Source organism: Gracilinanus agilis, chromosome 3, assembly GCF_016433145.1.
Source record: "Gracilinanus agilis isolate LMUSP501 chromosome 3, AgileGrace, whole genome shotgun sequence".
In the NCBI taxonomy this organism is placed as follows: Eukaryota; Metazoa; Chordata; class Mammalia; order Didelphimorphia; family Didelphidae; genus Gracilinanus; species Gracilinanus agilis.
The window spans coordinates 295,411,033-295,429,700 of record NC_058132.1 but is presented as its reverse complement, the minus strand read 5'-3'; the positions used below and the strand labels follow the sequence as shown (position 1 = coordinate 295,429,700).

General features: G+C 35.4%; 1 protein-coding gene across 1 annotated transcript in view; it reads left to right on the top strand.

Moving 5' to 3' along the window:
- THSD7B (thrombospondin type 1 domain containing 7B) overlaps nucleotides 1-18,668 on the top strand; it is a 932,487-nt gene that overhangs the window by 240,534 nt on the left and 673,285 nt on the right. The window lies entirely within an intron of this gene.

Below are 18,668 nucleotides of genomic sequence, written 5' to 3'. Positions count from 1 at the left end.
GAAAAAATAAAATTAAATAGAAAAGTGTTTCATGGGACTATTGATCTTGATTTTTATTTCAAATAGGTTCCCATCCCAAAACTTAAATATTAGTTTCTAGAATAAAAAAGGCATTCTGATTTATCTAAGCATCGAGACTTCAAATTTTTATTTTAGAAAGTGCTGTTTAATTGCAATAATGACTAATATGTGATAAAAATCTTATAAAGAACTCAAATCAGAATTAGGGCTGCTGACAGCAACATTTTGTGATGCTGAAGCACGCACACACACAGCCTGTTTGAAAAAGAAGGGATCAATATCTTGGCCTAGATGGGAGAGATGGACTCTTTTGTTCCCTCTGTTTCCAATGTACATATTTCTTATCTTTATTATGTACAAACTAGAGCAACTTTACACTTCCTATCTGAGAAAAATCACATTGAGGTATCTTTGTGTGTCTCCTACAGTCCACTTTGATTTACTTTTAAAACAACTCCCTGTGACAAACTAGTCCTTCTTAATATCTGCTTGAGGCATTGAACCTGATGTCAGATTTTTCCAGATATAGTCTTTTTTTTTTGAGAGCTCTCTGAGGATTAGCTGATTTTCTGACTTAATACTGAAGGCAAATAAAAAGGTAAAGAAAATAATTTTAAGTAAATTTCAGTTCATCAAGTATTTCTTGAGTAGCTATATTGTACAAAGCACCATGTTAATATGGGTACATCTTTTTATATTTGTGTGTGGGAGTATGGAGTAGTGGGTAGGGAGATGTGGAATAGGATCACAAGATCTCAGATTTATAGCTGAAAGAGGCTATTGAGATAACCAAATCCTTCCTACTCCTTTTTAAAATTATTTTTTAAAAGATTAAACATATTTAGGAATAATAAGTGATTTTCTTAGGGTCACAAAATCATTTAAGGAAGATTGGGAAAACTGTTTTATAAAACCAAATAAGATGTGGAAGAAGAGGAGGAGGAAGGAAGGATGGAAGTAAAAGAAGGAAAGAAGGAAGGAAGGAAAGGATGGAAGGAAAGAAAAAAGGAAGGAAGGAAAGAAAGAAAGAAGGAAGGAATAAAAGCAGGAAGGAAGGAAAGAAGAACTAGGGATAGAAGGCTTGGGTTCCAATTATTTCATGAACTAGTTGTATGACTGGGCCATTCTCCTTTTATTTCTTAAGGGAGTAAGTGTTTGTCTCAGTCTTCCTCTCTACCTCAACTCTTGCCCTTATCTTGGAGGACTTTGCCATTCATATTGATGTTGAAGTTCCCTCAAGCAACTTAGCATCCTGGGTATTCATTCTATACAGGGCCTATGATCTTCACCTCCACTTCAATTCAGCTACACTTAAATAGGTTTGATCTCACCATCATTTCTCTGATCAAGCATGCTGAAATTTCTTTATCTAGACATAATCTTCTAACATTCTTTATGCATTATTCCTTCTTAACCCATTCTTTCAACTTCAGTTACTTATGATCCCACACCTCTTGGTACTCTGCCAGTTAGTCACTCCTATTTTCATTTCATATTCTTTTCATCACATTCTTAGTTCTTTAGATAAGTAGGTTGACCCTACATTGTCTATTACTCTCAAATTCCATCTTTCATTGTCCTATTGCCACCTCAGTCACTTCAATTCCTTCTCTCCTCCTCTGATATATTCATTGCAACTGGATAAGTCACAAAAACTTTCTTCACTGGTTCCACTACATGATCACTGCGATAAGGACATCATTTTTCTTTTCTCTAATTGATTCTCTTTCTCATTAGCCACAACTATTTCAAAGTTTACTACATTCTCTTCCCTTTACACAAATAAGGTTGATGTCATCATCATTTCTGTGATGAAGAACTCTGAAATTCCATTATCTAACTCTCATAACTGACCAACTTGGCCAAAATTTTACTGATCTACCATGGTGTTGGCCACAACTCCTTTAAGAAAATGGGGGTGAAAGGGATGAATTCCTGGGATTTCTGGGAGAGTATTCCCTCTTTAAGAACCCATAAAGAGTTTTGCTCTGATCTTGAGACTGAAAGGACCTGTGGGAACAAGAAGCAGATAAGAGGACAAGACAGAGAAGAAGAGAGCTGTTGTTGCAAATAAAGTAGGAAAGCGTGAAGCTCTGTAAAATTCAGAGTGGGCAAAAGTGGAAACCATGCCAGGATTTGCACCTGAATTGATTTAGCAGAAATAATTTGTTCAGTTCAGAGGCTGTTAATTTGTTCTGATTTGAAAGGCCCTTGGGTCTGTTGGTGTCATTGACAATGGAGAGTTTTTCTGTTGCTTCCTAGCAGAGAGCATTCTTGACCTCATTTACTTGGATGACTTTCTGCACTAATCCATTCTTATGGAGCTGGATGGAGGGTGGATGCCTCTTTTCCCCTCATTGCCCTTAGAGTTCATGCAGTTATGGTATGAAACTGTTCCTACCTTTAATGATATATAGATATAAATATATTTGGTGATTGAGGTGGCATGGTATTTTTGGAAAGTTCATATTCAATATAGCTATCTTGTTATGTCATTTGTTTTTTGACTGAATGTACTGGTGATCTCTGAATCACTGGAAATCCCATAATAAAATACCGTATTAAATGGTATAGAGTCTTATTGTACAATCCAAGTGGTACCCAAGGGAAATTTCTGGTTGGGGGTTCAAGTAATCAAGAGTTAAGAGAAGTAATGCTTTATCTAAGAGAAAATGAAAATAGATTTTTGAGAGCATGTATTGTTAGAACATACAAACCTACTAGTTGTTCCAGTGTTTAAGCACATAAAGTCACTATTTCTGTACTATACCCTGAAAAACCTTATGAGGCAGAGGTTTCATGTCTAAGAGAAGGCTCAGCCCATAAGAAGGAAGTTGGAGTTAGTTTTATGAACATGCTTAGTAGGTCTTCAGTTCAGAAAATGACTAATAATTTAGCTGATTATTTACCAGTGCCACCTGGTGGCTCTACTGAAACAATAGAGACCAATCATTTTAAGTTCCTCCTTTTCATCTATCCAGTCTTTGAAATTATGTTCCATTCTGTCTTTATCCTAGATTCTGGTGAAAAGCCACTCAATTTATTTTATTACCTCCTGCTCTTCTAGTAAACTGCCCCCTGATCCAACTATCTCCTCAATCTTTAATTCATCCATGTCTATTGATTACCTAACAATAAATAGGACAATGTTTTCTCTAACTAGAAGATCTCACTATATTCTACCTTCCTTTCCAGATATCATATGATATATATATATACATATATATTATATACATATAATATATCCTTTTTAATCCAAATTCCTATTTTAAAAAAAGAATTGACTGTACTCATTGCTTCCATTTTTTTTCTCTTACCTTTCAATCTTTTCCAAACTTGTTTCTGACTATACTATTTGCCTGAAATCATCTTCTAAAAGTTAGAAGTGATCTTAATTTCCAAATAAAATAACTTCCTCTCAGTAGGTGTCCTTCTTGACTTCTGTTTTGAGGTCAAGCATTTGACATTTTTGAGTATTTTATTCTACTGAATATTTTTTTACTCTCAAATTTGTTCTCTATTGGTTCTCATTCTAATTATTTGAATGTCTCTTCTTAGGTTTTCCTTTCCTAGATTATCATCAATATCATATTTCATAACTATGGGTATACTGCATAATGTCTCTCTCTTTGTCTCTCTTATATTCGTAGTCCTAGTGATTAGCCATGTGTCTTGAACCTACTACACACTGAATAAATAAATGGGGAGTGAATTGAATTGTATATATCCCATCCTGCATCTGATTTCATGGGTAATTTTTATGGTCTGGGATTCAAAGAAAAGTCTCAAAATGGATGAGGAATTTGAGAATTGAATTATTTGTATCTAAAACTGTACTTTGTTAGGACAATGTAGCACATGTGTCACCTTCCCTACCCCCACAGCTTTGGGATACTTTTGACTGTTTCAATAAAGCAATATTGATGAAATAGTTGAGGACTGGAGCAAAGCAGAAATCATGATTTGAAGGCCTCAGGGGAACCTGCTCAGATGTCACAGCAGAGGAAGTTAATTCCATGGTAACCAGGGTTCACCCCTGGTCCCCACCTCTCTTTAACAAGCCTCACTTGAAAGAATCTGGGCCTTGTTTAAACTCTCAGAAGCCAACACCCAATCCTTCTCTCTTCTGCCTACATGTTATCTTGTTTCATGAGTCCTCATTGTTTCTCCTTTATTGTAAGTCCTTCTGGGCTGAAGATTTTGTTCTCTGGTTGTTGCTTAGTGTACTACAAAGGGCTGTGTGCATCTATGGAACTCTATTAATAATACATATGTTGAGTTTGGCTAGCAAAGACATCTGCTCATGAGCAAAGAGCTTTTCACTCCAGAGTAACTTTCCATAATAAATAGTTCTGCTATACAGCTCCAAAAGAATTACGACAGCACAAAATGTGTAAAGCTTTATCAGTCCCCTTTATTTTTGTCAGCTCTTCAGCTGAACTGGCAAGCCTATTCTTTTCTGAATGCAGCTGAACCTTTAATGAGACAACAGATATTTCCATAAATTAGTACTGCCGTAATTCCCTGATTTTGAAATATAAACACATGTTAAATTTCAATACTTAGAATTTGTGTTTAATTCAAGGAAAGTGAGTGCTTGTGTATATATAAAATGTATGTGTTTAGTCAAAACACGATAATTTACTGATCTGATTTTTTCTTCAATCTGTCATCAGTAAATCAGGTAGGAACCTGATTCTACACAGCTTTGCAGCAAGGCTTTGAATTAAATTAGAAGGGAAAAAATCTTAAATTCTTAAGCATTTCCAAGTTTTTGAAAAGTTAAAGGATTCTCCTATAATTCAAGATTTTTAAAAAAAGACATCAAATTTTTGTTAAACCATGGTTTTGAAGATGTCCTATTAATATATGACTACTGGATGTCCCAATTAGAGTGATCTATTTAAAATAGTCATAAAATACACTTTTTATGCTAATCTCAGCATTGTTAATTAAGCAGTGTTGCGCTTGTTACCCCAAGGTAACACCTAGTTCTTTTCCTTTGGATTGAGAATAATGTTTGGTTATAGAGTCTCTGGATGGACTTCACATAGAATAAATAGTTTGTATGAGGATTAACCCAAAATATAAATCTTAGACATATTAGATAAATACCTAAAAATTCCACAATTAGAGACTAATTTATTTGGTTTATCTTTATATCCCCTATTAAAATGTACCAGGGAGTAATGATCCATTAAATATTAGTTATTTCCTATATTGTATTTCCTTTATTACATTGAAAGCTCTTTGACATCTGGGTCTATGTCTTGTTTTTGGACTAGATTACCTCTAGAGTCCCTTCTAGCCATACATCTATGATCCACTGAAGAGAATATGAGGTCCCAGGACACCTGGAACAGAGTGAGAAAAGAGAATACAGAAAAAGAAGCCTGGAGATAGAGGAAGACAAACTTTGCTCCTGGTCTCTGAATTGTTTGAGTTGATAGGAATTTAGGTCTTCTTGACTCCAAAGTCAGCACTCTAACCTTGGGGGAAGCAAGTCTTAATCAACTGGAAAAGTTTGGTTAAGAACAGGTTGTTAAGGGCTTTAAGTGCCAAATTGAGGAGTTTAAAGTTGGCACTAGAGAGTAGTGTAATGCAAGGTGGCTAACAGAAACTTTTTGCTTCTGTAATTTCTAACGGTCACGAAATGTCAGTTGAACATCTTAGAATCTTCAGAAAGTCAGTTAGAACTTAAAGCTATAAATAGAGGTGAAGTTCCAACTGAGGGGGCTTTTGCCTTCTGGCTTTCACTGTGGCTGGAGGCTTTTGCTTTGGCCTTTCGGCTTGGCTTGGCTTTAGCCTTTGCCTGTGCTTATTTTGTCTTTGGGAAATTTGGACCCATGTCATTTCTCTGGACCTCTCCCTGATCTCCCATCTCCATCCCTCCCCTTCCCTGAATTTCCTTTGGGTCCTGGATGGAAGGGAGGGCTTGGTGATTAGACATTGTGGGTTTAGTTTCTATAAGCTAGTAGAGTATCCTCAAATAAGTTACCCCTAGTTTTAATGATTTTATAGACATTTTACTTAAAAGGCAGTCAAATAGAGCCAGACTCACTCTGTCTAAATCTCTCCATGACCCATCCCCACCATCACCCTCTCCCTAGCTGCAGTTAGAAAACCCTGAACCCTTCTCCTGTTCTGACTGACCCTGGTATTAATAAATCCCCTTGTTACATATTCAAACCCTCTGGTGAATCATTTTGTCGAACATTAAGACAAGGGCTCAAGAGGAAGGAATCATTTTTCTTTTATTTCTTGAAAGAACTGGGGCATCCATCTTGGCAGGAAGTACCTACCCAAGACTTCCTCCAGCCATCAGTTTGACTGGCAGGGAGGGGCCTTCTCAACTCCTCCCTCAAGAGACTTAGAAACTAAAAAGAGAACCTCTCCAGCCAAACCTAAACATTTCTTACTGACCCTAATTTCTTCCCTGTATTCTCTGTCTCAAGCCTCTGAGAATAAACCTGTTTGAGCTGCCCTCTCCTATATACCCCATTTCCTTTATATCCTATATACCTTCCCTTATCTTCATTCCTCCTCCAATCACCTTATAATCACCTAATATCCCCTTTATCCTTCTTCACACCCAAATTCCATAGTGTCACCCACTCAGGTTTTCTTATTTACTTTTTTTTTATAACAGTAGAGAGTCATTATAGTTTACTGTGTACACAAATTACAGAGTCAATAATACACTTTAGAAAAATAATTTTTCAACTTGTGGAGGATTATAGAGAGAAGAAATGAAGTGAGCATCCCAATCAAGACACACTGACAATAGTCCTGACTCTTTGGGACTGATCTAGGCCATGTGAGAGAGGTGAAGGAGATAGATAATTGTGGAAGTATAAAGGAAAAAAATTTGGCCCCTGATTGTACAAATGAAGTATAAAGAGTGAAAGATTAGAGATAACACCAAGGTTGTGATCCTAGGTACTTAGAAGGAAGGATGGGAGACTCATAAAAAAGAGTAAGGTTTTTTTTTGGGGGGGGGGTTGGAGGGGTGAGGATAAACCATTTTTTGATGTGTTAGGTTAATTGTGGGACATTCTGTTAGAAATGTTTAGTAAAGATGTGTGACTAGAACAGTAGTGACTCTCTCAGGTCTAATCATTCACATAGATATTTGCTTGCACATATACATGTGTAAATATATGTACACACTCATATATACATATCTAGCCTCAGATACTAGCTATGTGACCTTGGGCAAGTCACTTAAAATTTGTTATTCTCACTTTCTGAATCTATAAAATGTGAATAATAAAGGCATTTACCTCCCAGGACTACCATGAAGATTAAATGAGAGGGAGCACCTGGGTGGCTCAGTGGATTGAGAGCCAGGCCTAGAGATGGGAGGTCCTAGGTTCAAATCTGGCCTCAGACACTTCCTAGCTGTGTGACCCTGGGCAAGTCACTTAACCCCCATTGCATAGTCCTTACCACTCTTCTGCTTTGGAGGCAATACACAGTATTGACTCCAAGACAGAAGGTAAGGGTTTAAAAATAAATAAATAAAATAAAAGATTAAATGAGATAATAATTGTAAAATGCTTGGCACATATTAAGTACTACATAAATGTTAGCTATTTTATATATATATACAAACATGCATATGTGTGTACATAAGGATAATAATTAAATCTATGAGGGTATCTGATAAGGTAATTGAGGATGAGACCTGGTGAGAGGGTATATAAAGAGAGAAAGCCATAGGACAGAGGTTGGTGTCATCAACAAATATGTTTGGGATCATCCTCTCTGTATAAAGCCTATTAGTTAATTACCAAGCCTTTATTAAGCACTTTATACAAATTGAGCTAGAGGGAAAATATTGGTAGTAAGGAAGACTAGGAACTGCCTTTTGCAAAAAGGGGAATTTATACCTAGTCGTATAGGAAACCAGAGAAGTAAAAATGTAAAGAGGGAGGAGATGGTATGTCATATCTGAGCAACCTCAGGAAGCCAGACAAGCTTTTGTGAATGCTAGTTTTAACTCTAATTGATCTTGGAAACAATATATCTGCACATATTGAGTGCTTAATAAATGTTTGGTGATTGATTGACATAAGATGCCACTGTCTTTTCTTTCTATGACACCTAAGATACCTCTGTGGATGTGGCATTCACTTTTTTGAGCTACCAACATGATTTAGTGATCTAAAGGAGGATGTCATGTTATTCTAGTAACGTGGGATAGTTAATATATTGGTTTTGGTACACTGACAGCAATGGAGAGAGGTCCTGCCCTCTCTTGACTTGGTAAATGTTCAAAGGCTGATTTATCTCTCCCAAACCTTGTCTAACTGTTCTCCTTGAAGAGATTTTGTAACCAATTTCAGGGTGCTACTGACCCGTATTATGTGGGATCCTGGCCTTTGAAGCTGCCATCAGCTGGAAGAGGAGGTTAAATGTGGAAGCTGAAAAGCATCTGAATGGCCTGCGGGAGCCTGAGGGATGACTGAGAAGGGTCCCTAGTCTTTGACATAGGTTTTATCCACTAAGGGAGAAAGGTTCAGTCAGTCACGCAACAAAGTTTCCCAGAGGCGTAAGGCTTATCAGTGTAACAAGTTCTAAAGGAGAAAGCAAGTAGCATTTAGCAGAGTGGAGTCCTTTGATTTCTTATTCTGTCAGATCTATGAGAAGCTTTCTCAGGTTGGTAGATTTCAGGATGTTCGGTTTTCATGGCTACTGAGTGATTTGTGACTAAACATCGAATAGAGCTTTTGAAAAAGAAACAGAGGAAAGGGGAGCAAAGACTACTAAAAGACTCTCCTTTCTGAAATGAATCCAGAACCCTTTACTGGTCTATTTTCTCTTGCTGTGTTGATATTTTCTCTGAGGTGGTAAACAATATCAATAGTGATAAATGTCTTGTGTTTGCCATAGAAGTATTTGTCCTGTCTGCCACAGACAGCACTTTCTCTGCCTATAATACAAAGTGAGAATATTTGGCCAAGGAGCTACCTGGATTATTGTTACCTTAATTTTTTAAATTTGTATTTCTAGTTGCTCTCATAAATTTTTATCTTTAAACTTTCCTTTTTTTTTTCTTCTGCAATTATACTTTCCAAATGAATCAACTGTTAATTTTTATGGAGTCATACTAAAATAATTGGGGAAAATGTTGAAATTTCATGTCCTATCCTTTTCAAACAGCAAAGAAATCTCTTTGAATTGATATGATTCTAACCTTTAAATGCACTCCATGCCCTTTTATAAATTAGGATTACAATATGCTCTTATGAACAGATGGTGATTTCATTCCAAGCATAAGCCTAACAAAGAAATATTCATCACTAGTATATAAGCACTTGGTCATGAATTCTTTGGCCTTTTTAACAATGAAACAAAGAAAAATGCAAAATGGCTCTCAATTCTGTCAGTCAGTCAAGAAGCTGACAAATATTTATTAAGTATGTACTAATGAGTATTGAGTATTGAGGATGCAAAGTATTGAGGATGTAAAGAAAGACACACAACAATGAAAAAGCCACTGCTCTCAATGAGTTTACAATATAACAAAGGAGAAAACATGTAAGTAATTATATATAAACAAGATGTAGACAAGATAAATTGGAGATAATCTTAGAGGGAAAGCACTAACATTGAGATTGAGAGGATGCCAGGTAGTTCAATGGATAGAGAACAAGGCCTGGAGAAGAGATCCTGATTTCAAATCTGTCCTTAGACATTTCCTACTTGTATGACCCTGGACAAGTCACTTAACATCATTTGCTTAACCTGGTTCTTCTGCCTTGCCACCAATACTTAGTATCCATTCCAAGACAGAAGTTAAGAGTTAAAAAAAAATCACAGACATAGAGAGATTGGGAAAGGCTTTTTGTATGAGATACAAGGCATCAATACAGTCTCTGTAGGCTACTTTTGCTTCCTTAGTGACAATGGCAAAACAGGACAGAAAGGGGTAATGGTCCAAAAATCACATTGATTTTAGACTATAAATAACATTTTTTTAGTACTCTTAACATGAGATCCATGTATAGTGATTAATAAGTGGATGTCCTGTTGGAGAAATTGATTTTTTTTTCAATGTTGACATTTTTTACTATCAATTAAAGCTGAAGATAATAAAGGTGAAACTGACACACTGACTTTTGTAAGGCAAATAAATGGGCTGACAGAGTCAGCTTTTTCCATGCATAAAAACATGCTTCATTTTATGGGATATTAGTTCATCTTATTGAAATGCTCATGATGAGCATTTAAAAAAAAGAGCAAGAAAACTATAACTTATCTTTTGTAGTGTATAAAGTAAAGAAAAAGCATATAAAATTTCAATAAGACTCAAAATTAAATCAATTTTTTCTTTTTTTTTCTCCTTAATTGACTTTAGTTCAAAAATGTCCAAAAGTACACAGTGAAATTATTAGAACATAAGGTTAGTGATTAAGAAATTTTTAAAAAGCCAGAGACTTGGAATCTATCTATTAGATTCAAAACCATACATCAATATCATGAATGCTATTTGTAAGTACCACCAGATAAAATTATACACATGCACAATTATATTTAACAAGCAGGTAATGATTAGTTACTAACAGAGAATTAATTTCTGAATCAGGTATCTACATACAATTAGACTTCATATTTGTTAGAGCATAGATTAAAATCAAAGAAAGTGATAATAATGTATGGGTTACAACTCCATTTTTATCTATTTAAAAAAGTTATCGAGGGCAAAAATGGGAATGGATAAAAGAAAGCACATCAATATTAAGTATGACAATTCTATATAGAATTTAAACTGGAATAAATCAATTGTCATAATGAGATCAAAAGAACCAAAAAAAAAATCACCTTAGTCAGCAAACACTGGATTTTCCTGCCAATAGGAGGGTAAAAGAAACAATAATTTACTCTGGCTTAAGAACATTAATGTTCTGATCAATTTTACAAAGAAGGAGAGCAAAAGATTTTGAGTAATATCATCTTGTAAAGCATCAACAAGCAATGGAAACAAAAATCATTTTAAAGAAACTTTGGGGAGAGAGAATAAACTAAGCAAAGCCGTCTCAAGGACATTTAAGGATGAAGTTAGAAGGAAGACAATAAACAAACAAAATAAGGAAGAGATCTGAAAAGATTTTAAAACATATTCTATGTTACTTCAAAGACATTGGAGTCACCAGAGTTCTGGGGCCTGCTTCTTGAATAAATGGAATGTGGTCTTGGGGGGAAAAAAAAAAAAAGGTCAGATAAAGCACCTGAACTAGACCAAGTGTATATAAAGTATACTTGTACTGAAGGCAACTGTAAGGAATATAATTAAAGTGTTTAACTAAATATATGAGAATTTTAAGATAATACTGTGGTCTCCAATTTTAAAATTAATACAGCCCAAGTCAAAATGACTTTTAGCAGCTTTTATTTACAAAAAAAAAAAAAAAAAAAAAAAAAGGTGGAGAGAGCAAGTAGAGAAACGAAAAAGAGGGTAGAATAAGAAAGCCAGCTTATCACCCTAAATGTTGCTCTAGTCCCCAGGTCAACCCACGTAGGGCTTCTTAACACATCACTCTATGGATTTGGTGCTGAATTAAATAAGGGTTCAACTCCTCTAAGAAGCCTCTCCAGAACTAATCTCTCCAGAAGCCAGGAATAGAAGGTCAGCTTTTCACTCACCAGGAGAAGATCCAAAGGGAGAATATCCAAGAGCAGTCTTACCAGAAGCAGTCCAAGAGCCACAGTCCCAGCCCAAGCTCCTTCAACCTGAAATTTCAGGACAAATCCATCTTGGACAGAAGTTCATCATCTTTTAATTCTTTTTTTTCCCTTTTTTTTTTACATCATTTCCTGTCCCTTCCTCCACTTTACAGGGACCAATTACAATCTTTAAATTTGCTCATCTTTGCCCAGGGGACAGTGTTTATAGGTTCTACCTCTATGAGATTGTAAACTCTTATCAAAGGATTCTCAAGTTTCTGACTGATTTGAAAGGGTAGAGCTCTCTAAGTGGTTTTCAAACTCCCCCACCTACTGCCAAGTAGGGGTGTTCAAGCTCTGGTTGATTAATTTAAGAATAGGCAAGGGGAGAGTCTTCACACAGTGCAGTTTTAAGGAGGCTAAGAAATTGATTTTCATTGTATGTTAAGAAATAGAAAAAACCAAAGACTTGGGGGAAATTCTATAACTTGTCTTTTTTAAAAGATCACCAAGGGAGAGCAGCTGGAAGGCTCAGTGGATTGAGAGCCAGGCCTAGAGATGGGAGGTCCTGGGTTCAAATCTAGCCTCAGACACATCTTAGCTATGCGACCCTTGGCAAGTCACTTAACCCCCATTGCCTATGGTAATACAGGGTTTTTGCATTGCAATATTAGCCTAGGCTAAGCTGTCAGTTACCCTGGATGGAATCTTGAGGATGGCATGCACCATAGGGCAGGTGCCAATTGGCAGTTGGGCTGAGACTATAAAAGCCCCTGCAAACCCAAGCCTGGGTTCTGTTTTCCCCTGACTTCACCCTGACAACCAACTTATCCCTGACCTTCCCCTTGTGCCCTCCCCCCCCCCCCCCCGTGGTGAAGGGTGGTGAAAGAAATGGTGAAGGGTGGTGGAATCGTGGATAGGAAAATAGGATAGTCTAGTTATTAGGACTTCTTCAAGAGCAACCCAACAACATCTATTTCCTTTTCAACTGAGTAGCTACAGGATCAACTTAATTCCCTGCCAAGAACTTCTTAGGACCTTAGCCAGCACCTGTCAGCTGACCATAGCAACAGTTTAGTAACACCAAAGCCCTTTTACCTTGGCTATTCCTTTCCCAGTTTCAATAAATCCCTTAGCCTTTAATCAGAGAATCTTGTGTTTATTCCTATACCACCAAGGCTAAGGAGATTATAGGAAGAGGAGAGAATACCGAGCAGTTTGAGGTTCAGTTGAGGTTGTACCTAACCCCCAGTGCTGGGCAGGAAGTTCAACTCCTGACTTCCTGCTGGCTGCCATCATCCAATAAGAGACAGTTACCTCAGTAGGGAGGGGCCACCCACCACGCATTTTAAAGGAGCCTGACAGCTAGCAGTGAAGATTCATTGGGCACTTAGCTTACAGGGTTTGAATTTATACTTAATCAAGTTCATTCCCAGCTGAGGTTATTCAACCTTGATAACATCCAACCTCAATCTCCTGCTAGACCAGTTACTGGCTCCAAGGCCCCTAGTAGTGACTTTTCTACCTGCATAACACTAGCCCTTACTGCTCTTCTGCCTTAGAACCAATACACAGTAGTGATTCTAAGGTGAAAGGTAAGAGTTAAAAAAAAAAAAGATAACCAAGGGCAGGTAAATAGTTAAAGACCCATATGAGTCCTTTCTAGTTTATAAAATGTTTAAAGTGAGAATTTACATACATCATACAATACTAAGTAAATCTAAGAGGTCCTTGATGAAGATATTTGAAGGGAACAAGTAAGCTTTCAGTGATATTCTAGCATAAAATACATCTTGATAATCACTCAATTGCCTGAAAAATGAAGACTATTATGACTTGATAATTTAAAAAGCATTTGACTCAATAATGAAAAAATACTTTCTAAAAAACTCTTCCAAAAAGATGTATACCATACATATACCAAAATTTTAAAATAGTCCTTGAAAATTATAAGAAAATGAAACATCTTTTTCAACTATATTCTGATTATTAATGCCATATACTATACAAAGGAGAGTTATATGTGAATTTGAGAATATTTACTGGATTACTCTGGTGCCAAGTGCCAAGTTATCATCAAAGGTCAATGGGATCACTCATAGGTTAATCAAAAGATATACTGTTTGTAAACAATTATATATACATATATGTTATATTTTATGAATAGCATATATTATGTATGGGTTTATTATATATATACACATTATAAATAAGAAATTATGCAAGAGAAGTAACCTAAAAGATCTTAATATTGTTAAAAAAACCCAAAAACTCAAGGCAGGTCAGATAGGTGGCTCAATGGATTGAGAGCCAGACCTAAGGATGGGAGGTCCTGGGTTCAAATCTAGCCTCAGATATATCCTAGCTATGTGACACTAAAGAAGTCACTTAACCCTAATTGCCTAGCCCTTCACACACTTCTGCTTTGGAACCAAGACTTAGTATTGATTCCAAGATACAAAGTAAGAATTTAAAAATAAATAAATAAAAATGAACTCAAGCAAAGTTCCCAGCATGCTGGATGAACCCTTGCTATGGATTTATATGAGACCATGGAAAAGAGTTCAATAAATTGAGGAGGCAAGGGGAAATTGCAGTTAGCATTATTAGATTTATATATATTATATATATTTATATATAAAAAATAATTTTTTTTAGTACATCTAACTTACCTCTCATGTGTTTGGTTTTTTAATCATCAAATTGCCTGTAGGATGATAAAAGGGACCATTGTGGTAGAGTAAAAAGAGTTTAGGATCTAAAGTCATGAAGCCTCTTTGAACGGTCTATTTCTGCTACTCATTACCTGTATAATAATTTGAACAAGACGCTTAATTTCTCTATGTATGTTTTCTCATCTTTAAAGTGAGAATTATATTTGACTACCCATCTCACATGATTTTGTAAAGATCAAAGACATGAAAAATATTTTATAAATTGGAAAGTCCTATATTAACAAACTGCATTTTTATTACAAACCCGAAAGAGGGCATATCCCAGAATCTGCAGACAAAATGCAGAATAATATGTTACTGATGAGATTAAAGTGATTTCCAAATTTCACCAATGAGACTAAAATATAATTGATATCAACTACAATAAAATGCAGCAGTAATGAAAATATTTTTGATCAACACCATGAAAAACTTGAAAATATGTAATGATTAAAATTCTTCAGAGATAGTATTTCTTAATTTTAAATTATTTTATTAAGTGACTAGGAAAGACATTTTAATTTGGTCAGTTGTCTCTCTCCATAAACCAAAAAACAAACAAAAATCCTCTGGTGTGTGTATATATATATATATATATATATATATATATATATATATATACACCTCCATACACCTCCATACACCACTCATTTCCCACCCCCACACCCCATCCCAAGAAATCTCCTGTTTGTATATAGCCACCATGGATTTAGACTTTCAGTCCCAACTCCTCTCTCAATACTTCTTCATAAGGGTCCTTACAGGGGTTGAGAAGAAAACAGAACAATCAGCCAAGTGGCAAGACCATTGTCTGTTAAGTGAATTCAACATAGCTAGTTCATTCACAGTTAATCAGGGTTCACCATGGCTGGAAAACCTTGCCCTTAATCCTTTTATTCTTTACAAAGACAAATGATACCAACCCATTTTCATAGCCTGAAGAGAAACTGGAAGTCTGGAGTTATCACATGGAAGTGGCTGAAGGAAAAATTATTTCACAAAAATTTCACAATTCAATATTAATTTTCCACAAATAACAATGAAATAGAATGAGACAAATAGAAAATCATATTCTAAATAAAATATTTACAAAGATATCTAATGATACAAATCTTTTTATTAACTTTCATTACAATCTTATCAATACTGATATTTTTAGTGAAATCAATGTAATTGAATATTCTTCATTATAAAATTGATCAGTTTTAATGCAACAAGGGAGAGGATGCTTTGATTAATGACATGAATGCTCCAGTTTGTCTAAGCATCTCTCAGGTGAAATTGAGAGAAACTACTGTTGTGTACACTAGATGTAGCAAGAGTAATGTCATGGCCAAATCACTTAATATTTTGGTTTTCCTTTTCTGACAATATTATCGGGTGACATTAATACTTACTTATTTTTAAAGTGGCATTTTTAAAATTGGAAAACACTGTGTATTCAAAAGTTTATTTCATCCTTAAAATTGATGCAGAACTTGTGTAGTTAAAGCATTATAATTACAACTTTAAAACTGAGGAAATTGAGTTACAAAGAAGGGAAGTGACCATTTCAAGATAAGAAGAAAATTCTGTTCCCTTTCTGTTATACCACCCTGCCTCAGAATAGTAAAGCAATGTTCATCAGGACATAATAGCTTAGTAACAATTATTTAGGTTCATCTAATTTCTTTTGTTCTGGCTTCTTTTTACCAAGAAACCCTCTGATCTTGATTTGGTTTCCAAATATATTTACAACATAGAAGAGAAAGCTTTGAACAAATTATACATATATTCTATTCTTGTCCAAAATAATTCTTGATGCAAATTAATAGTCTATCATTCAGTTTATAAGTCTGTCTCTGAGAGTTTAGTCATCACAAATTGATTTGTAATAGTCTGGTCACCTATAAGGTTAACTTATTAAAGTCAAGTTATTATCTCTCCCTTAATCATTCACTTACTCTGTGTACACCTTCTTAATGGCAATAGACCCCTTTGATTTGGGAACTGTGCCAACTTCATTTTTAGAGAACCAGCCCCATCAGACCCATGCTTCTCTAAACAAACCTAAAAAAGGTGTGTTTCTGAGGGAAGGAGTTATTACTCATAATAGGATTGAAGTAGTCCATAATTATGGTTCTAGTGGAGTTGAAACCAAGACTTGTGATTTGTACAGAAAAGGAATATTTCTCTTAAATGATTAGGATGATGAGAAAAAGAATAAGTTTGAGTTGGTCATGTATTTTGCTTCAGATTTCATCCATGTGATTTTGGTGAGGGAGTTTCCTCTACCAATGATGAGGGGCAATTTGTCAACTCTTCCAAAAGAGTTTCTTGGACTTCTGAAAGGTTATTTCTTAAGGATCACATAGCCAGTAGAGATTAAAGGAAGAACCTCAACCTATTTCATCCTGACCCCAGAGCCTGCCTTATTTCTGTCCACTAGCCCACAGTCTCTCAATTTATGGATAGCATTTTCTTTTAAAAGTTATGATTTTCATTGGTGGACATCCCAGTTGCTTATGGGATGAAATTTATACAAAGGCTGAGACAGAATTGTTATATACAATGAGAATCTGATGGTTAATTTCAAAGCCTTGTAATAGTGCAAGGCAGAAGAAAGATCCATATATTAGCTCAATCCCATTATAACAAACTTCAAGAATTTGTTTCTATCCTTTTGTTATCCTGGAATTTTTCAAGCATGTCTGAAAATAAGAGGGCCATTGGCTGGAGTTTGGACATCTTTGTTAAACGTATCTCTTCAATGAAATGATATTTGCTACTATATTTGGGCTGCATTGTGATTCTACTGTATTAGATTAATTCCTTGAGTTTCCTAGGTCTACTACCCAATTTCCATTAGATTCACCCTCATTCACCAAGGCCCGAGGGCTTATAACCCTTGCTCATTTTGCCTGTTTGGTGCCCTATGCTTTTAAAGAACTGAAAACATCCACCATATGACAACAGATTTGAGAAGGCTTCTTAGTTATTTGTTTATTGTTCCTGAAGTTAATGAGTCTGTTGGTCTTTATGTGAATGCTTCAGGGTTATATTAATACCAGGGTTGAGAAATGTTGTAATAATCCACAAAAGGAAATTCTGTCTGAAAGAATTCCCTCGGTATGGAAGCTGTATTGTGAATGCTCCTTTATTTCTTGCTTATTGTGCACAGATTTTATTGTTTTTTTCCTTGTTGTTTTTTTGGTGTATGTTTCTTTACTAGTAATAAACTAAGGGAACATACCTCCCATGTGGGTTTGAAGATTAAATGACAGCATGACAGCTTGTCTAAGAAGTACCAATGAATTATTATAAAGAGTGATACAGTACTAACACATATTAATATATAGACATAACGACTTTCCCAAATGCAAGAGGGTTAGAAAGTTAGCAATCATCTCTTCATATTAATATGGATAACATAATGCATCCTAGTTATATAGTAACTTGAATAGATAATTATGCATATAGGTTCATATGTGCATATATTTTAAACTTTGGAAACAGGGGATATCTTTCCTTTGCTTATATCCTCTGAGCTTAGTACAGTACTTGGAACATAGTAGGTACTTACTAAATGATTATTTATTGATTATGCATATGAACACAAATATTTGCATCTGTCTCTGCTAACTAAATTTATATGGCAGGTCAGAATTATAGATAAAGGAATGGAGCTGGAGTAAGAAGATTTTAGGTTTAAGTGCTACCTCTGATTCATCATACCCCTGTGACCTCCGCCAAAGCAATTAACTTTTCAGGGCTCTGAACAACGGTCAGATTGTCTATGGGATAAAAGTTGTAGATTTGCTTTTGCAGAGGGATTTTTTATACTCTGAGTTCCCTACACATAGAATAATCAGTTCTGGTTTGTTTATGGCATGTGATCAGTTCTATCATGTTTGTATAAGCATACATACATGGGTATTAATATTTACATATGTATGTGTGTTTACAGAGAAGTACATTTGAACAGACTGATGGATTTAAAAACTAGGAATTCTGCTAATATTTTTAATGAAAAGTTGGAAATCTTTAGGTATCCTCTCCAAAGATTCTTAGACATATGTAAAATTAGCACAAAGTCCATGCTTTTAGGGACAAAGTAACCATAGAAATAGTGAAGGTTTTTCCCATTCAACATCATTCTCATTTCTAGATATTTTACAACTTGATGATTGTTATATATAAGGACCCTTTTTTCCTTCTTTCCCCCTAGTTCAAACATCCCAAGTCACCCTTTGCCCCAAGAATGATGAGACATTGAAGTTTCCT